This window comes from Bufo gargarizans, chromosome 2, assembly GCF_014858855.1.
Source record: "Bufo gargarizans isolate SCDJY-AF-19 chromosome 2, ASM1485885v1, whole genome shotgun sequence".
In the NCBI taxonomy this organism is placed as follows: Eukaryota; Metazoa; Chordata; class Amphibia; order Anura; family Bufonidae; genus Bufo; species Bufo gargarizans.
In genome coordinates this window covers 182225268-182245219 of record NC_058081.1, presented here as the reverse complement: position 1 = coordinate 182245219, position 19952 = coordinate 182225268, and the positions used below count along the sequence as shown (strand labels likewise).

The 19952-nt window shown below is 42.3% G+C and overlaps 2 pseudogenes; both read right to left on the bottom strand.

The window, feature by feature from the left end:
• Window positions 1-378: 378 nt before the first annotated feature.
• On the bottom strand, window positions 379-2605 carry LOC122925744 (annotated as a pseudogene).
• Window positions 2606-16954: 14349 nt separating this feature from the next.
• LOC122929757 lies at window positions 16955-17073 on the bottom strand (annotated as a pseudogene).
• Between the last annotated feature and the right edge of the window lie 2879 nt (window positions 17074-19952).

The window sequence follows — 19952 nt, the reverse complement described above, 5'->3', positions numbered from 1 at the left end:
GTGTGTAGATAGTGGGGCAAAAAAGTATTTAGTCAGCCACCAATTTTGCAAGTTCTCCCACTTAAAAAGGCGATTTGAGATGAGAGAGGCCTGTAATTTTCATCATAGGTATACCTCAACGATGACATAATGAGAAAATCCAGAAAATCACTTTGGTTGATTTTTAAAGAATTTATTTGCAAATTGTGGTGGAAAATAAGTATTTGGTCAATAACAAAAGTTCATCTCAATGCTTTGTTATATACCCTATGTTGGGGATGACAGAGGTCAAAGTTTTCTGTAAGTCTTCACAAGGTTTTCAGACACTGTTGCTGGTATTTTGGCCCATTCCCCCATGCAGATCTCCTCTAGAGCAGTGATGTTTTGGGGCTGTCACCTTCAGCATCCCAAAAAGATTAAGCATATGCTCTGTTCAGCTAGATAATAAGGTGGCAAACACGCTGCACCACTGACATCACAGGACAGTTGCCTATAAAACTAGACTTCTGACTCACTTCATTCACCTCACAGATCATCATCTTCATCTGGCAGTGCTGTGGTCTGGGCAACTTGTAGATCGCGCTCATATTGTGCTGCAAGTGCAGGATCCATAACCACCTCTGGTGGTGCAAGAGCAGGCATGGCTACAAATTCAAGGTTAGGATCACCTATTAGTTTTCTGGCAAGCCAAAGGAATGGCTTTTCAAAATTGTAGTTACTCTTTGTGGAGATATCATAGTACTGAAGATTCTCCAATCTGTCCACTTTGTTGCCACACAAGACTATGGGGATATTTTCACATACTCGTACAAGATCTCTATGCCAGTTAGGTACATTCTTGTATGTGACTCTTTAAGGTAACATCAAACATGATAATGGCACATTGAGCCTGAATGTAGTAACCATCACGAAGACCGCCGAATTTCTCCTGACTAGCAGTATCCCATACGTTGAATTTTATAGGACCTCTGTTGGTATGGAAAACCAGTGGGTGGACTTCAACACCAAGTGTGGCTACGTATTTCTTCTCAAATTCACCAGTCAAGTGACGTTTTACAAAGGTTGTCTTGCCAGTACCACCATCACCGACCAAAACCAGCTTAAACTGAACTTGAGGTTCTCCTTGGCCGCCATGGTTTTTATCTTCCAGAAGCGTCTGTGAGGCAGTTTCTTGTGATCATTTTGACCCCGCGGGGAGAGATCTTGCGTGGAGCCCCAGATAAAGGGAGATTAGCAGTGGTCTTGTATGTCTTCCATTTTCTAATAATTGCTCCCACAGTTAATTTCTTCACACCAAGCTGCTTGCCTATTGCAGATTCAGTCTTCCTAGCCTAGTGCAGGTCTACAATTTTGTTTATGGTGTCCTTCGACAGATCTTTGGTCTTGGCCATAGTGGAGTTTGGAGTGTGACTGTTTGATGTTGTGGACAGATGTCTTTTATACTGATAATAAGTTCAAACAGGTGCCATTAATACAGGTAATGATTGGACGACAGAGGAGCCTCTTAAAGAAGACGTTACAGGTCTGTGAGAGCCAGAAATCTTGCTTGTTTGTAGGTTACCAAATACTTATTTTACCAAGGAATTTACCAATTAATTCATTAGAAATTCTACAATGTGATTTCCTGTATTCTTTCCCCCCATTCTGTCTCTCACAGTTAAAGTGTGCCTATGATGAAAATTACAGGCCTCTCTCATCTTTTTAAGTGGGAGAACTTGCACAATTGGTGGCTGAATAAATACTTTTTTGCCCCACTGTGTATATGAGTGTATATATATATATATATATATATATATATATATTTGCATACATACCTTATCTTCTTTTGAAGTATCTGTATGATACTACCACCTAAGCTTGTAATATACAGTATAAATATATATATATATATATTCATACATACCTTATCTTCTTTTGAAGTGTCTGTATGATACTACCACCTAAACTTGTAATATACAGTGTATGTATATATATATATATATATATATATATAAAATCAGTGTACATTTTATATTGATGCTCTATGTAGAACAAGAGAAAAATGTTGCAGAAATGTAAAACACTTCCCGTTGCATATATAGTTGACATCTGCTGAACATAATGTTAACGTTAATCCTATTGAAAGCCTCACTAAACCTCGGTGCTCGAGCAGAAGGATATATTTAACTTCTTTAATATTTAATTCTGGGAATATGTTCTTTAGATCTGACTTTAGAAAGGATTTCCCCCGCAGCTATCCCCTCCTTTGTGTTATTTTTTTGAAAGATATCACACAGATAGGCAGGATTTAATCACTTGCCTAAAGTAGAGATTGTGGCTTAGACTTTTCTTGAGAGAAAACTTTCATCATCATAGAATAGAAGTGGAAAGTTCATTTAAGAATGTTTTTAGTTAATAAATACGTGCCTTGTAAGGATTTTGGAAAACTATACACTTACATGGAAATTCTACATAATTTTCTCCAATTTAAAAAACATACCTCAATTTTAGTTGACTTTGTGATTTACACTCTTTTAAATATTTCTAAAAAACTGAACCCTGAGAAATTTAGAGGTCTATTCATAAGTCACTTGGGCCAAAGTTTGTAAGTCTCAAAGTCTACCAAACCATAGCTTGCTTCTTCCATGGTAACTTTCAACTAAACCCTTCCACAGTCCAAATGGACATATTGTTGGTACATTTTATTGATTGTATGGCACTCACGTCCTTCATGACTAATAGCCCTGTCTTGGTCTCTGGCCTTAGTGTATGGCCACACTTTCAGGTTTCCTGATTTAGTTTTAGAAGCCCAAATCAGAAGTGGATCATAAAAGCAGAGAAAGTATTAAGGGAAGAATTTTTATTTATTTTTTTAATTCACTTTCGGTTTTGGCTTCCAAAACATCATCAGGAAACCTGAAACTGTTCTCCTAATGTTCATAGACCCTCAAAATTACTTCAGTGAAAATAATTTCCATTAGAAAGAACACTCTTAAGTGCACAAACTGAATTATACCAGAATTGGACCAGAAGGGGACCACAGGTAATTACAGACATAGTCAATGCTAACAATGTTTACATTTTTCCTCTTACTCCTCCTACTTTTCCACAACCTCCTGAAATACCCCCACATCCATTCACCCAGCAAGGAACTATTCATCTCTTCCTCCATCTTACCTTCTCATCTGATCGCTTGCACAAACCTGCCAACATAAAACACTTCCTTCCCAAACACATACAGACACCTCATGCCCTCTCTTATTCTCATCTATTAACACTTTCTCTGCTTCTCCTTACTGCTGGTGATATCTCTCCAAATCCAGGACCCCCTCAGCAAATCCCCACTATCACCTCCATGTCCCACTATAAATCTCCTTCTACAAATTTCTGCAACCCCTTAAACCTAATTACCATTCCTCTGACCCCTGCCCCTTTGGTTCCTCTTGCAGGAGCATTATGGAACGTGTGCTCCGTCTGTAACAAACTGTCGTACATTCATGAACTGTTCATCTCTCAAAACCTTTCCTTTCTGGGTCTCACAGAAACAGGACTGACACCCTCAGACACCACCTCCCCTGCTGCACTCTCTTATAGTAGATTTCAATTCACTCACACCCCCCGTCTCGGCTGCAAACATGGTGGAGGAGTTGGTTTTCTCCTATCAGACACCTGTTCCTACAGCCCAACTCCACTGCCACCCTCCATTACCCTCACCTCATTTGAGGTACACTCTGTTTGCATCTACTCTCCCTCCAACCTTCAAGTAGCAGTCATTTACTGCCCTCCAGGCCCAGCCACCATCTTTCTTGACCACTTTAACACCTGGCTACTACACTTTCTTTCTGCCGACATCCCCACTATCATCATGGGTGACATCCCTATTGACACATGCCTCTAAACTCCTGTCATTCTCTTCCTCCTTCGGCCTATCACAGTGGTCTTCAGCTCCCACCCACAGAGAGGGTCACACTCTGGATCTGATCTTTTCCCGCCTCTGCTCCCTATCTAACCTTTCTAATTCGCCTCTCCCCCTATCCGACCACAACCTACTCACCTTCTCTTCTTTGGTCTCTTCTGCAGCACCCCCAGTCTACACACTAGCACACCCCCGCAGGAACCTCAAACATCTCGACTTTTGCTTGCTTTCTGACTCTCTTCTCCCACTCTCTTCCATCTGTTGCCTCCAAGACCCAGAAGCTGCTACCACCCTATATAACACCACATTAAGTACAGCTCTGGACACTGTTGCCCCCCTCACACACAACAAAACCCGGAAAATCAACAGACAACCCTGGCACACCAACCTGACCAAAAAACTCAGACAAGCTTCCAGGGCTGCTGAGCGGCGATGGAAGAAATCCCATTCTAAAGATTATTTCACCGCATACAAGCAATCCCTCCTCATATTTAATCCTCACTCGCTGATGCAAAACAGGCCTACTTCTCATCTCTCATATCTTCCCTGTCACACAGCCCTAAATAACTTTTTGCACTTTTAACTCCCTTCTCCGTCCCCCAGCGCCCCCACCCTCTCCTCTCTTCTCAGCTGAGGACTTTGCCAAATATTTCAAACAAAAGATAGTCCACATCAGAGAAAGCTTTACTACACAGTCCCCACAGACCCTCTACACAACTGCTCTGTCCTCTTCTCCCAAAACCTGCTTCTCTACCATTACAGAAGAAAAACTCTCCACTCTACTCTCCAAATCTCATCTGACCACCTGTGCACTTGACCCAATCCCATCCCACCTCATCCCTAACCTCACGCAGTGTTTATCCCAGCCCTAACTCATCTCTTCAACCTATCACTAAACTCTGGTGTCTTCCCCTCTGGTTTTAAACATGCTACCATTACACCCATCCTCAAAAAGCCTTCACTTGACCCATCTTCTTGTCCAGTTATCGCCCCATATCACTTCTTCCATATGCCTCAAAGCTACTTGAACAACATGTCCATTCAGAACTGTCCTCCCACCTCTCCTCCTGCTCCCTCTTTGACCGCCTACAATCTGGCTTCCGATCCCAGACTCGACCGAGACTGCCCTTACCAAAGTCACCAATGACCTACTAACAGCCAAAACCAAGAAACAATACTCTGTCCTCCTTCTCCTTGACCTGTCCTCTGCCTTTGACACTGTTGACCACTCCCTTCTGTTGCAAACCCTCTCATCTCTTGGCATCACTGACCTGGCCCTCTCCTGGATCACATCATACCTCACAGACTGGACGTTTAGCGTCTCCCACTCCCGCACCACCTCCTCATCTCATTCCCTCTCTGTTGGTGTCCCGCAAGGCTCTGTCCTAGGACCCCTGCTCTTCTCTATCTACACTTTTGACCTGGGACAGCTCATAGAGTCCCATGGCTTTCAGTATCACTCCTACGCTGACGACACACAAATCTACCTCTCTGGTCCAGACATCACCACCTTACTATCAAAAATCCCACAATGTCTATCTTCTATATCATCCTTCTTTGCCTCTCGCTTTCTTAAACTTAACATGGATAAGACAGAATTCATAACCTTTCCCCCATCTTGTTTAACCCCCCCAACAGACCTGTCTATCATGATCAATGGCTGCACACTCTCCCCAGTCAACAAAGCCCGCTGCCTTGGAGTGACCTTGGATTCTGCCCTTTCCACCACCTGCCGCCTCCAACTTAAAAACATCTCCCGCATCCGTGCTTTCCTTAACTTTGAATCTGCGAAAATACTTGTACATGCCCTCATTATCTCCCACCTAGACTACTGCAACATTCTCCTCTGTGGCCTTCCATCCAGCACTCTCGCACCCCTCAAATCTATCCTCAACTCTGCTGCCCGACTAATCCACCTCTCACTCTATTATTCCTCTGTCTCTCCCCTTTGCCAATCCCTTCACTGGCTCCCCATTGCCCAACGAATTCACTTCAAAGTACTTACAAATACATACAAGGCCGTCCATAACCTGTCCCCTCCCTAAATCTCTGATCTACATTCCCGATACACCCCCACACGCACTCTCCGATCCTCACAAGACCTCCTTCTCTCCTCTCCTCTTATTGCCTCTTCCCACAATCGACTCCAGGATTTCTCCCGTGCATCCCCCATACTCTGGAACTCGCTACCCCAACATATCAGACTCTCACCTACAGTGGAATCCTTCAAAAGAAACCTGAAAACCCTTCAGACAAGCCTACAACTAGTGACCCTGCTGCCTCTATACCGCCATGACCAACTTAACCCGCACCTACTGTGTCCTTCTCCCATACCATGTAGATTGTAAGCCCTCACGGGCAGGGCCCTCTCTCTCTCCTTCTGTACCAGTTTGTAACTCATTTTGTTTATGATTAGTGCAATTGTCTGTATTATGTATGTGCACCCCTATCATATGTTCAGCGCTATGGAATGAATGGCGCTTTAATAATAAATAATAATAATAAATAACAAGGTAGGGGGACAAGGATAAGGTAAGCCTATCATCATATAGTACATTACAATCTCTTTCTAACAAAGCTAGAACCAGCTCTGTACCTTCTACCCTGGCCCCTTTGTTTACATGCAAGGGCAGAGCTGTGTGGGGGGGGGGGGGGGGGTGTGTGTAACATTCTGTGATGTGCTTCTCATGAATATCTTTAGGTGTCAGTCTTTCTCCACCCCCTGCACTGTCTTGGTTCTCATCCATGGTTACTCACACTGTCAGCCTTGCTGCTCTTAGCTGACACAGATCGATCTTCTCATCCTGCAGCCCTTCCCAATATTTACTGATCTCACACAGATATTCTTTCTTCTGGTTGCTCTCCAGGCCATTTAAATCTTGCAGGGGGCGTGGCTTCATGCTGGCAAGCTCCACCCACCTTTCAGACCTCAGTACTGATTTTCCTATGGCCCATACACACTGGCAGCTGGCAAGCTAGCCTCTATGAATATGCTTTCTGAATGAACTGGACGTGCCTAACAGCTCTCAGCTAAGGATGGATGGAGCATGAAGAGACAGCTAAGCCTGCAGACATCAGTAGTGAGGACCCTGCAGGAGGCCTTGCTTGTCCCTTCAAGCACAGCCCACAAATAAGACTTCAGTGACATTCCGTGTACAGAGGCAGACCTGCTCCTTCCTCTAGCCCTAGCAAGTAAAGAAGTTAATGTTACAGGTCACGTGACACTGGCGTAGCAATATATATTGCGGGGGTCGCACTTGCAATCAGGCCTTTCCAGTGTCTCTGTATTTTTCCCTTTATAAGATGCAGTGCATCTTATAAAGAGAATACCAGCGAGCACTTTCATTATTGAAGTTAAGTGCTCACTAGTATGCAGGAGGCTGGGGAGTGAAGCACTGTTATTGGTATATTACATATTGTTATATATGATTTTTACACATGGCACATTGATCTAACATTGGCGGACATTTAATCAGGTTACAATCAGTAAGCTATGTACAACTCCGAGGTGATATCTAGAGGATAGATTGGAAGGATAAAGATCCTTTTATTTCAATCAAATGCAAAAATGTAGACCTAAGGGTTTTTCTAGGCCAGCAGAGACTCTGTGGCTAGGAGAACAATGGATAATGTTCTCTGTCCAGAGCAATTTCTTTTTATAGTAAAGGTAACTATTATCTGTCAACTAGGTGTGCACAAGAAGTGTCCGGACAAGAATCTTCCCTCTGCATTTTAAGTTATACAACTGCCTCCACTAAAACAGGAATAGACAATCAACCTATCAGAATATGAGTTTAGTTTAAAACGGCCAATAGACATGATTAGGGTTGGAATTTGAAGGAAGGTTAGGTAAATTAATATGATGGATGAACTGAGGTAACATCATTCTGGGTATACGTAGGTTCATTCATCTTAAGAGCTATAGCCTTGCTGTATCTGGGTTAAAGCTTCATTTCTGGAAAAAATCAGGAGGATTGCTGCCATCATCATTCATCATTTTTCATCATTCAGTATTAACAAAAATATGAGTGCTATACTTACCCCTCCTCCCTTTTAGCTCTTCTCAGGGCCTACGGTGCTGTGTCCTGGCTGCCTACAGCGTCAGGACATACAGAGCACACTATGACCTTATGCTGCAGGCAGTCAGATGACCATGTAGCATGGGCCTCGAGAAGAGAAGGTGAGCCTGGGAGACCACCTGAATGGGAGAGTGGCGGCAGAGCAGGAGAGGTAAGTTAATTAATTTATTTTAAAGTCTGATCTGAGGTATAATGGGTGATCTGAGATGTCTAATGGGGGTCAGGTCTGAGGTCTGATATGGGGGGTCTGGAGGTCTAATGGGATTCTGGTCTGAGGTCTAATACATGGGTAATCTCAATAGGGGCGTACATAAAAATCACTGGGCCCCATAGCAAGAATCTGAATTGGGCTACCATTCCCCTTTTATAGCCCCTCCCACTACCCATTGCAGGCCTCTCCCTTTGTTCCATGAACTATTCTTGCTGCTGCATTTTATAATTTATGCCATCAGGGCTGGATTTGGATTACAAAACAGCGCTGGCACACAAAAGAGCTATAATAGATGCAGTGTGTACAGGTATATAGTACATACAGCAGTGTACAGTTATGTGAGGTATGCGGTATAATATATGCAGTGTGTACAGGTATATAGTATATTCCCTAGTGTTCTGATATGTGAGGTACAGGGTATAATATATGCAGTGTGTACAGGTATATAGTATATACAGTAGTGTAATATGTGAGGTACAGGGTATAATATATGCAGTGTGTACAGGTATATAGTATATACAGTAGTGTGATATGTGAGGTACAAGGTATAACAGATGCAGTGTGTACAGGTATATAGAAAATACAGCAGTGTATTGACAGCTCATACCTCACATATCAGTACACTGCTGTATATACAATATATCTGTACACACTTCCTCTATTATACCTCATACCTAACATATCAGTACACTGCTGTATATACAATATATCTGTACACACTTCCTCTATTATACCTTATACCTAACATATCAGTACACTGCTGTATATACTATATATCTGTACACACTGCATATATTATACCTCATACTTCACATATCAGTACACTGCTGTATATACTATATATCTGTACACACTGCATCTATTATACCTCGTACCTCACATATCAGTACACTGCTGTATATACTATATATCTGTACACACTGCATCTATTATACCTCATACCTCACATATCAGTGCACTGCGGTATATATTATAAATCTGTACATATTGCATCTATAATACTGTGTAATATATGCAATGTGTATATAGATATATATATATATATATATATATATATATACAGAGCAGTGTATTGATGTGAGACATAGAAGGTATAATACCGTAGATGCAGTGTTTACAGAAACATGTGGTCAGTTATACATTATGGTACATAAGGTAGTGGTCACTGTAACTGTGTGAAGTATTATACATGAGTGAGAAATGAGTAAAAACAGGGCATGGGGGGGTAAATTACGAGAAGTGGAGGACCTCCTCTTACCACTCCATTCCAGTCTGTATGGATCAATGCAGAGCTGCTTGTGAACTTCTAATACTTGCTGTTAGGGGTTGAAGGACCTGTGATGATGTCATCACAGGTCCTGGCAGATGTACCTTTCAAACCTAGGAACTACACAATTTTTGGTGCAGTTCCTTTGCTAGATTCTGCAGGACCTATAATGTTGAAGATGATGTCATCACAGGTCCTGACAGATGCACTGTTCTAACCTGGGAACTACACTTTACACTGTGCAATTCCCTTACAGGACCTGTGATGACATCATCAAAGGTCCTTTAGCTTTATAAAGATAGACAGGAGTAATTAGGGGGTGGGCCTTTCCTCCACTTCGGGCCCCTCTTTCTCACGGACCCCATAGGCAGCTGCGTGGTCTGCCTATATGGTAGGTACACCACTGAATCTGAGAGGTTTAATGGGGGTCTGGTCTGAGGTCTGACTTGGGTTTTTATGACCTAGTTGTCTAAAAGGGTTCTGATCTGAGGTCTGAGATGGGAGATTCTGACATAGAGGTTTTAAGGGGGTCTGATCTGAGGTCTAAGATGGGGGTCTTATCAGAGATTTGATATGGGGTCTGATCTGAGGTCTGAGATGTGAAGGTCTTATAAGAGGTTTGATATGGGGGTCTGCTCTGAGGATCTGTTATGTGGGTCTGATCTGAGGTCTGATATGGGGGTCTGATCTTAAAGGCAAGTTTTGTTTTTGTACTGGGACACATTATAAGAGGTTAGTTTTTGTACTGGCACACATTAAGGGGTATTTTTCTACTGACACACATTATAAGTAGAAGTATTAGTACTGGTCGGCTATGGAAAACATGATAACTAGTATGCCCACAATGAGGGCATTATTACTACTGGGGGCACTCTTAACACTGTGCTATCTGGTAGATAATTATTTCTATTGGGGGGACTTTGGGGAGCACTATTACTGTGGGGGGCATCTGCCACAGCTTAGCACAATTATTTTTGGGGGGACATATATGCATATAGGTAAATGGATGAATAACACACTGCACTGTCAGAATATTTATGCTCTTTAAAATGAAGAAACAGTAAAACAAATGATACCTTCTTGGGGACTAGAAACAGGTTTGGTGTTATGTTAAATTATATATATTGTTTGTTCTCTATCTATCTATTTTATATATACTTTTCCTTGGTAACTGTGAAGCAGAACAATATATCAGGTACACTAGTCTGTAATTAATCAAGGTTTTTAACCGCTTCATGACATCTGGTCGAGTCTTAAAAGATAGCACCTATTCCGGAGCAAAAAGAGTGCCATAGCTAGCAGGTGCCTGCTGTTATAATAATGCTGATCACTGACATTTAACCCCTCAGATGCCATGGTCAGATGTGACCACAGCACGTTTCAAGGGCCGGAATGCCTCCCTCAGTGGAGATCAGAGAAGGCATTCTTTAAAAGTAATGAGCTTAAGCCTGTATTAGGCTTCAAGGCTCATTAGATGCATATTATAATTCAGACAATCAGATGGCAGCCCTGAATTGTAATGTAGCTATTTCTGTATAGGATCATGGAGAAAATTCCCTTACCCTATACAAATTACTTGCATTTTGTGGTCCACTTGGGGATCTAATAAAAAACAAAAAATCCAGGATATTAAATTTATAGGTAATAGTAATTTAAAATGTATTTTCACAAATGCCAGAAGTCTAGCTAGCAAAATGGGGGAGCTGGTGGATATGGTACTCGAAGAACACATAGAATTAGTTGGTGTGGCTGAGACATGGTTGGACTCTTCGCATGACTGGGCTGTTAATATGGTTTTACACTATTTTGGAAAGACAGGGGGAATAAAAAAGGTGGTGGCATGTGCCTATATGTAAGGAGTGATCTGAAGACAAGTGTGAAAGAGGCAATTGTGGGTGAGGATGGTGAGGATATGGAAGCCATATGGGTGGAATTTCATATAAATATAAACATTGAAAAAATTATACTTGGAGTAATCTATAGACCCCCTAACATCACAGAGGAAATAGAAGCTCAACTGTATAACCAAATAGAGCGGGCTGCACAGGCTGGTACAATGGTCTTATTAGGAGATTTTAACTTCCCAGACATCGACTGGGTAATGGTTCTGCCTTAACCGCAAAGGGGAGAAGATTCCTCAAATTGCTGCAGGACCACTTTATGGGCCAGCTAGTAGAAGCTCCCACTAGGGGCAATGCTCTGTTGGATCTGGTAATTTCTAATGATGCAAAGCTTGTTGGAAATATTACTGTTCAAGAAACCCTAGGTAATAGTGGCCACAATATAATTATTAGAGATGAGCAAATTTTTTCAAATATTTGATTTGGCCAGTTTGCCAAATTTTTTTAAACAATTTGATTTGATCTGAATTTATTTGCGGCTAATCGCGTTTAAAACGGCTATTTCCTGGCTGCAAAGAGCCTTTAAATTGGTTTAGAACACTGTGGTAGTGAAATAATACTGTGAGTCAGTATGACATGCAGATGACAGGCGTCACTCTTAGAATCACTGCATGCTTCACTTATTTGGGCAGTCACAGGCCAAAACTGACCAAATAACTCAAGTATTAACTCAGCCTTACAGGTAGATGTTAGCGCCAAGAAGAAGCCCACTCCTTTTACACCGTCGCCAGCTTATTCCACATAGATGTCTACAGAACCTGTTCTATTAAATGCATATACAAGTAGAGCCCCCAACAGAGTGGAGAGGGTGTCAGCAGTAAGTTTGTGTGGATGTCACAGATTATTTTGCCCTTTCTCTGATCCGTCAAAACAATAACTCCCAAAAAATGGATCCTGACTCGGTCAGTATTTTGTCACCAACCCATCAGTATTGCTAATGCCAAAAAAACAGGAGTGGATCCAAAACAGAGATGACATGTAAATGGAATATTTGCATGTCTTCTGTGTTTTGTACCCACTTCTGCTTTTGGCAAACAAATCACAAGACAATTTTTTTATTTATTTTTTTTAACAGGGGAGAAAAAAGATAGTTTATTTCACAAACAGGACATTAACACACATAAAATACAACACAGAAGGGGCAAAACCACAAGATTTAAAAGACAAACTGAAAAAAATGTGCTTCATCAACAAGAATAGATTGAAGACCAGTGTCGGGGTGACCACGATGGTAATGCATATTGATCATGAAATGTATGGAGTTATGGCTGATAACTCGAGGACAGTCCAGAAAACAAGCCCACTCCAGCTCATTCCTACAGTGCGGGCTACACAATCACTGCTGAAGGGTAACTGGTCGGTATAGGCAACACCTGAAAATCTTAATAAATAAGCCTTAAGTATGTGCAGGTCTCACAGCCGCTGTAACAGAACGGTAAGCACTGCAGGGATGATGTCTAAGACATGTAAGACGTCCAGGGGTCCCGAACATTGTGGACAAGGTCCGAGATGAGAGTCGTTCATGTGTTCCATACTGGATGTTATTGATGGCTAGCTCCGTGATGAATCCCAGCACTCTAATTAGGTAGTCCTTACTGAGGAACTTCACAATGTGCTGATGTGCTGATGCCACAGATGCCGTCACCTTGACGAGCAAGGTTGATGATAAGTGGATTCTAAAATGTCTGAAGAAATGCGAGTAAAGACATTGGAATAAATTGTCCACTTCCTCCAATGTGACCTCGTCCTTTGATTATTGAACATCATTCCATAAAGTCTTGAAGTCCTCTGCGTGGATGGCATTATACAGTTGCAAGAAAAAGTATGTGAACCCTTTGGAATGATAGGGATTTCTGCACAAATTGGTCATAAAATGTGATCTGATCTTCATCTAAGTCACAACAATAGACAATCACAGTCTGCTTAAACTAATAACACACAAATAATTAAATATTACCATGTTTTTATTGAACACACCATGTAAACATTCACAGTGCAGGTGGAAAAAGTATGTGAACGGTCAGGAGTAATTCTTGACCATTCCTCTTTACAGAACTGTTTCAGTTCAGCAATATTCTTGGGATGTCTGGTGTGAATCACTTTCTTGAGGTCATGCCACAGCATCTCAATCGGGTTGAGGTCAGGACTCTGACTAGGCCACTCCAGAAGGCGTATTTTCTTCTTTTTAAGCCATTCTGTTGTTGATTTAATTCTATGCTTTGGGTCGTTGTCCTGTTGCAACACCCATTTTCTGTTGAGCTTCAGCTGGTGGACAGATGGCCTTAAGTTCTCCTGCATAATGTCTTGATAAACTTGGGAATTCATTTTTCCTTCGATGATAGCAATCCGTCCAGGCCCTGATGCAGCAAAGCAGCCCCAAACCACCATACTTCACAGTTGTGATGAGGTTTTGATGTTGGTGTGCTGTGCCTCTTTTTCTCCACACATAGTGTTGTGTGTTTCTACCAAACAACTCAACTTTGGTTTCATCTGTCCACAGAATATTTTGCCAGTACTGCTGTGGAAAATCCAGGTGCTCTTGTGCAAACTGTAAACGTGCAGCAATGTTTTTTTTGGACAGCAGTGGCTTCCTCTGTGGTATCCTCCCATGAAATCCATTCTTGTTTAGTGTTTTACGTATCGTAGATTCGCTAACAGGGATGCTAGCATATGCCAGAGACTTTTGTAAGTCTTTAGCTGACACTATAGGATTCTTCTTTACCTCATTGAGCAGTCTCAGCTGTGCTCTTGGAGTCATCTTTACAGGATGGCCACTCCTAGGGAGAGTAGCAGCAGTGCTGAACTTTCTCCATTTATAGACAATTTGTCTTACCGTAAACTGATGAACAGCAAGGCTTTTGGAAATACTTTTATAACCCTTTCCAGCTTTATGCAAGTCAACAATTCTTAATTGTAGGTCTTCTGAGAGCTCTTTTGTGCGAGGCATCATTCACATCAGGCAATGCTTCTTGCGAAAAGCAAACCCAGAACTGGTGTGTGTGTGTTTTTAAAGGCCAGGGCAGCTGTAACCAACACCTCCAATCTCATCTCATAGGTTGGACTCCAGTTGACTGACACCTCACTCCAATTAGCTCTTGGAGATGTCATTAGTCTAGGGGGTCACATACTTTTTCCACCTATGCTGTGAATGTTTACATGGTGTGTTCAATAAAAACATGGTAACATTTAATTTTTTTGTGTTTAAGCAGACTGTGATTGTCTATTGTTGTGACTTAGATGATGTCACGGCCATGGCTATGACTGTGACTCTCTAACCGCATGCGGTTGCCTGCGGTTTCGTGTGGGTTTAAACCACAGGTGAGGGCAGCTGGCGTGTGGCCTAACTTGTGGTTGCCGCGGGCAACTGTTTGTCTCATGTGTATGTGCAGCAGCAGCCTGAGCGTGGCTAGGCAGCTTGCTGCAGTTGCATGCGGTTGCACCTAACAACCTTTCTGTTGGGTGCGTGTGTATTTATGCACTGTTGTTTGTCTGTGTGGTATGTGTGGTGTGCACTGACCCTTCCCTTCACTGTGGTTGTCCGTGGCAACGTTTGGTCGTTGTTGTACATGTGGTGGCAGTGTCCCGGCCTTCAGGGCTGACTCCCAGGACATGAGTGCCACCCATGTCGTTGCCGGCAGTAAGAGCCACAGTGTGTTTGTTGAGTTGGACACTTCCCCTTTATGTTTGTGAGTTTCCCTTCTGTGGTGTTGGAAGGGTTAACTCTCTTCCCAGTGTGTGTGATGTCACTGGGTGTGTCCTTCCGTTGGGTGTGGCTTCTTGGCCTATATAGCCTGGGCCTTTGGCATGGCTCAGGAGGTTGCTTCAGCCTTGCTAGCTGGAGCAGCCTCCTGTGTTGCTATCTGCCAGTGAGAGCCACCACTGAGGTCTATGTTCAGGTCTAAGTTTATGTTTAGGTTTGCCTGTGTGTTTATTTTGTATGTTATATTCTGTTGGGACCTATTTGGTGCAGCATACGGTTCTGGATTTCAGCCTTCTTTGGGATCCAGTCAGCAAGGCTGTGGCAGGATGGTGGAACTTCTCGTTCGCCTGCCATTCCCGTATTGCTGTTAATGTTCCCCTTTTCCCAACAGCTCGGCCTTTGAGACTCCTGCTCCTCCGTGCCTAGGAGGAGTAGGTCGTCTTACCCAGCTCCTCGCGCAGGGATCTGCGGAGGGTAAGACAGGGCTCCGAGGTTCCTGCGCATGGGCCCTCCTACCTTTAAGGTCGGCCCATGCAGGTTAGGAGTTAGGGTCAGGGTAGGGACGCTGTAGGAGGTGACCTGCTCCCTATCCTGTTCACATGGCCGAGTAGCCTTTACAACACCTGGCATCTCACGGCTGAGGATTTTCCCCCATCCTCAGCCGTGACAGATGAAGTGTAATATATCAGGCTGGTTTAAAATCTGTAAAAAAACACAGATGGGCGCACCATAGGGTAATTCTGTGGGTATATATTGATATACGGAGAGAGATGGTAAGGCTCACCTTATATGGTTGTGCAAGGATAGGCACAACACTATTGTAGGTATTATCAAACAAGCCTGGATGTCTGGATAGGGCGGTCTGCAGCCACGGGATCACAGAAGATCTTCAAACGGAGAAGCCTGGAGCCCCCAAGAAGATAATAGTATAAAGGAACAAAAACACGTCCCACGGCGCGAATTACCGTCAGCCAGTCACCAGGATCAAGAGGAAATCTTTTTATTGCAGCGATACAACGCGTTTCGGGGAATCACTCCCCTTCATCAGGTACACAGAGCTGCACAAAGTAACAGCACAAGGCTACACATATTTATACTTACAAACATACCGCCCTTAAAGGGTCACAGGGTCAGAAGGGAGGAGATTTGGGTGTTGCCTAAATGATCAGTGGCAAATATAATGTGCATATCTGCAAGCTCTCATAATGAGCCGCCGATGTGCACATTAGAAACACATTTGTATTATATAAAGCTAGAAAAGCACACTGAAAATAGTCAGTTTTGTAAGTGACCTCAAAACAATACGCCCATATGGGGGCCGACCCTATGAGGTGTGCAATAGCAAACGCATCACAGGTTTCTAATCAAATAAGGCGATTGTAAAGTTCTATCAAGACTCTAGGACCTGTGTCACATGACCGGATCCCAGTCACGTGAGAGCCGTTGCTCGGTCACAAGGTAACAAAAGTGGTGAGGGGGCCGTCCTCTCTAAAGAAGCTAGCTCACGTCACTCAACCTGGTATCACATGGCTCACATCACGTGAGTAAGATCCGATCATGTGAGAGCCGTTACCTAGTTACAGGGACACTTGAATGGTGAGAGAGCCGTCTGACTTGCATTTCTATAACCGCACATCGCATAGTCAGGTAGAAACTTATCAGAGTCGTTTTTATAAACCAGAGGGCGCTCTCACTGGAAATCTACTGTGATTCAACAGAAAAAAAACATTTAGAACATTCACAAAAATAGAGGAGGGGAGGAAAAAGAAAAGCATATATTGTGAAGATCACATACATATAATGTTGCCCTACAGATACAATAACTAGATTCCTGAAAAATAAACAATGTTATTAAACATAAATAGGAAGTGGCATGATACGACCTTAAAAAGATTTAAAAAATTGATATATATATATATAAAGGTCTACAGCACTCGCTCTTCCCAGGTGGTCTCCCATCCAAGTACTGGCCGAGCCCAACCCTGCTTTGCTTCTGAGATCGGACGAGATCAGGCGTACCCAGGGTGGCATGGCCAATAAATAAAGGAAGGGAAATATAAAAACTGATACTCCTTTTAAGAAAAGAATTAAATAATTTTAGCCACTTATTAGGTTTCTAAATGAGAAAGTCCTTCTACTAAAAGAATAATAATATTAAGAATTAAAAATATATAAAAAGAATTTTTATGTGATTGGGACGTCATCCAATCAAATCACATAATAAATTGACATTAGTCATGCAGGATTTGGGGGATACAGGTGGGTGCATGCGTGCAGTTGGTAAAAGTACACACGCATGCCACCACTATCCCAAAATACCTGATGATTGACAAACATCACCAATTGGTGGCGTGGTTGTCACCCTATTATTTTATCAGAAAGAAGAAGTTCAAGACAGCAGTAATGTAGTTAAGGGTCTGGATCTAATAGAGAAAAGACAAACATCTATTACTCATATTTTCCCTTTCCAATGATGACAGGGTGTATATATCATCAATTTATAGATTGATTTCAAATGCCTCATTAAGACCCTGGGGGCTCAGGCTATTAAGTTTATAGATCCAGAACATTTCACGTCTTTTGATTGTTTGTGTAATGTTCCGGGTGTCAGCATGAATTTTCTCTATAGGTATTACAAAAATACTTGAAAAAAGACCCTGATGTTTATCCGCAATATGTCTTGATACACTGTGCTGCATAAATTTCTTCTTAGTGTTTGAACGGTGTTTGTTCAACCTATTCCGTAACGTCTGTGTGGTGCGACCGACGTACTGTAATCCACATTGGCATTCCAGCACGTAGATCACATTATTTGACCCACAGTCCATTGGTTGCTTAATATTAAAAATTTCCCCAGTAGTATTACTACGAAAAGAGGTAGAGTTACGTATAGAAAGGCAACATAGACATTTAGATAGTCTACATTTAGTACTGCCCACTGGTCTAGATGGTATAAATGAACTAATGTTCGACCCAGTTGCTTTTTGATGGAATTTACGTAATTTAGTAGGTGCTAACAAATTTTTTAGGGTTTTAGCTCTCCTAAAAGTTAGGGGCGGGTGGCTTGGTAGGGATTTGCCTATGTATGGGTCTTTTTTAATAATATGCCAATATTTGGAAAGGATATTTCTCACGTCCTTATGATTACCACTATAAGTAGTGACAGATGAAGATCAGATCACATTTTATGACCAATTTGTGCAGAAATCCATATCATTCCAAAGGGTTCACATACTTTTTATTGCAACTGTAAATGGCCATGCGAGGTTCGACGGGCACAGAGAAAACAAGCTTTTTGGCTGACACTGATCCACACACGTCATACCTGGTCCACATCACTGCTAGCCACTTAGGGGCCTGAGAACTGATTTTAGCGAACTTTGGGCGTTCGCGATCTTCCGAACATGCGAACTTATGGTGATGTCCGCGCGCACCATATTCTATTGCATTGCAAAAAAAAATCTTTGACCCATGACACATCCATCAGGTGGGACAGGAGAGCAAATTGAGACAATTCAGTACATGGACAAACCCCCAACCCTATAACAGAACCTGATCTGGCAGCCATTTTACATTATGTGTTTTGCCAGTGTAGGGAGAGGTTGCATTTTGGAGCAGGGACAGGCTGTTAGGAACTTAGAGACACCAAACGCTAGCTAATAGGGCCACAAATGTCCCTTTTAGGACTGGTAATGTTGTACTATCGATAGGTGTGATACACAGAGGGATATACTTGATATGTGATATACTTATAATATACTTTCTAACAAAAAAGTATATTATAGTGCATTTGTATGCTTCCAGAAAATATTGATTGAGGGCTGCAATCTATCAGCTTCCACAAAATAGTGATTGAGAGTTTCCATATACCTGAGTCCGCAAAATTACTTCTTGAGGGTGATATACCAACTTCAACTAACAACTGATTGAGACCTGCCATATATCAGCTTTCACAAAATAGTGATAGAGGTTTTCCATATACCTACGTTCACAAAATTACTTCTTGAGGGTGATATACCAGCTTTAAATAACAACTGATTGAGGCCTGCCATATATCAGCTTTCACAAAATAGTGATAGAGGTTTTACATATACCTGTATCCACTAAATTACTGCTTTATGGTGATATACCAGCTTCAACTAACAACTGATGTCTTACTAACCCTCATACTGTTGTAAACTTGAGAGATTAGCCAACATATCCTACTTGGAGGACAAGTCTGAGCCTGAGCACCGCACCAAGGTTTTTCAAGTAGCTCTGAACCTAACACTAAACCTACCTATGCTGTATGGGCAATTTGAGGAGCCAATAGGTGAATAAGAGGAGCGCAAGGTCCGACTCACGGCAATCTTCCAGTAACCTCCAGCATATGACTATGAATACAATAGGAGGAGGGAGAGAGCTCTGAGCCCCACCCAAGACTGGCTGATATAGCCCGGCCACACATGTGCACCAGAATGCTGCCTGTGGATGGAAATAAAGGCACATTCAAACTAGGAGTTTTTACACCTCCCAAAAATTCTATATACAAACTACAGATTGGCGTGGTATTAAAAAGCAGTAATTGCTTAACCCCATATGCAGTGGTGCATCTATACAGGGGGGCAGATCCTGCACTTGTGGTCCGCTGCTAATGGCAATCCCCAGCAAAAATGCATACATTGGAGGATGCCTTCAGCGGACCAAAAGTATCACAATTTATATCCTATACAGGATAGCAAATGTGTGGATGAGATAAACAGTAAAAATAATATAACAATAACAAAGACAGGTGCACTCTGCTGTCTTACTAACCCTCATACTGGTGTAAAATTGAGAGATTAGCCAACATATCCTACTTGGAGGACATGCTTGAGCCTGAGCATCGTGACAAGGTTTTTCAAGTAGCTCAGGACCTAACTCTAAACCTACCTATGCCGT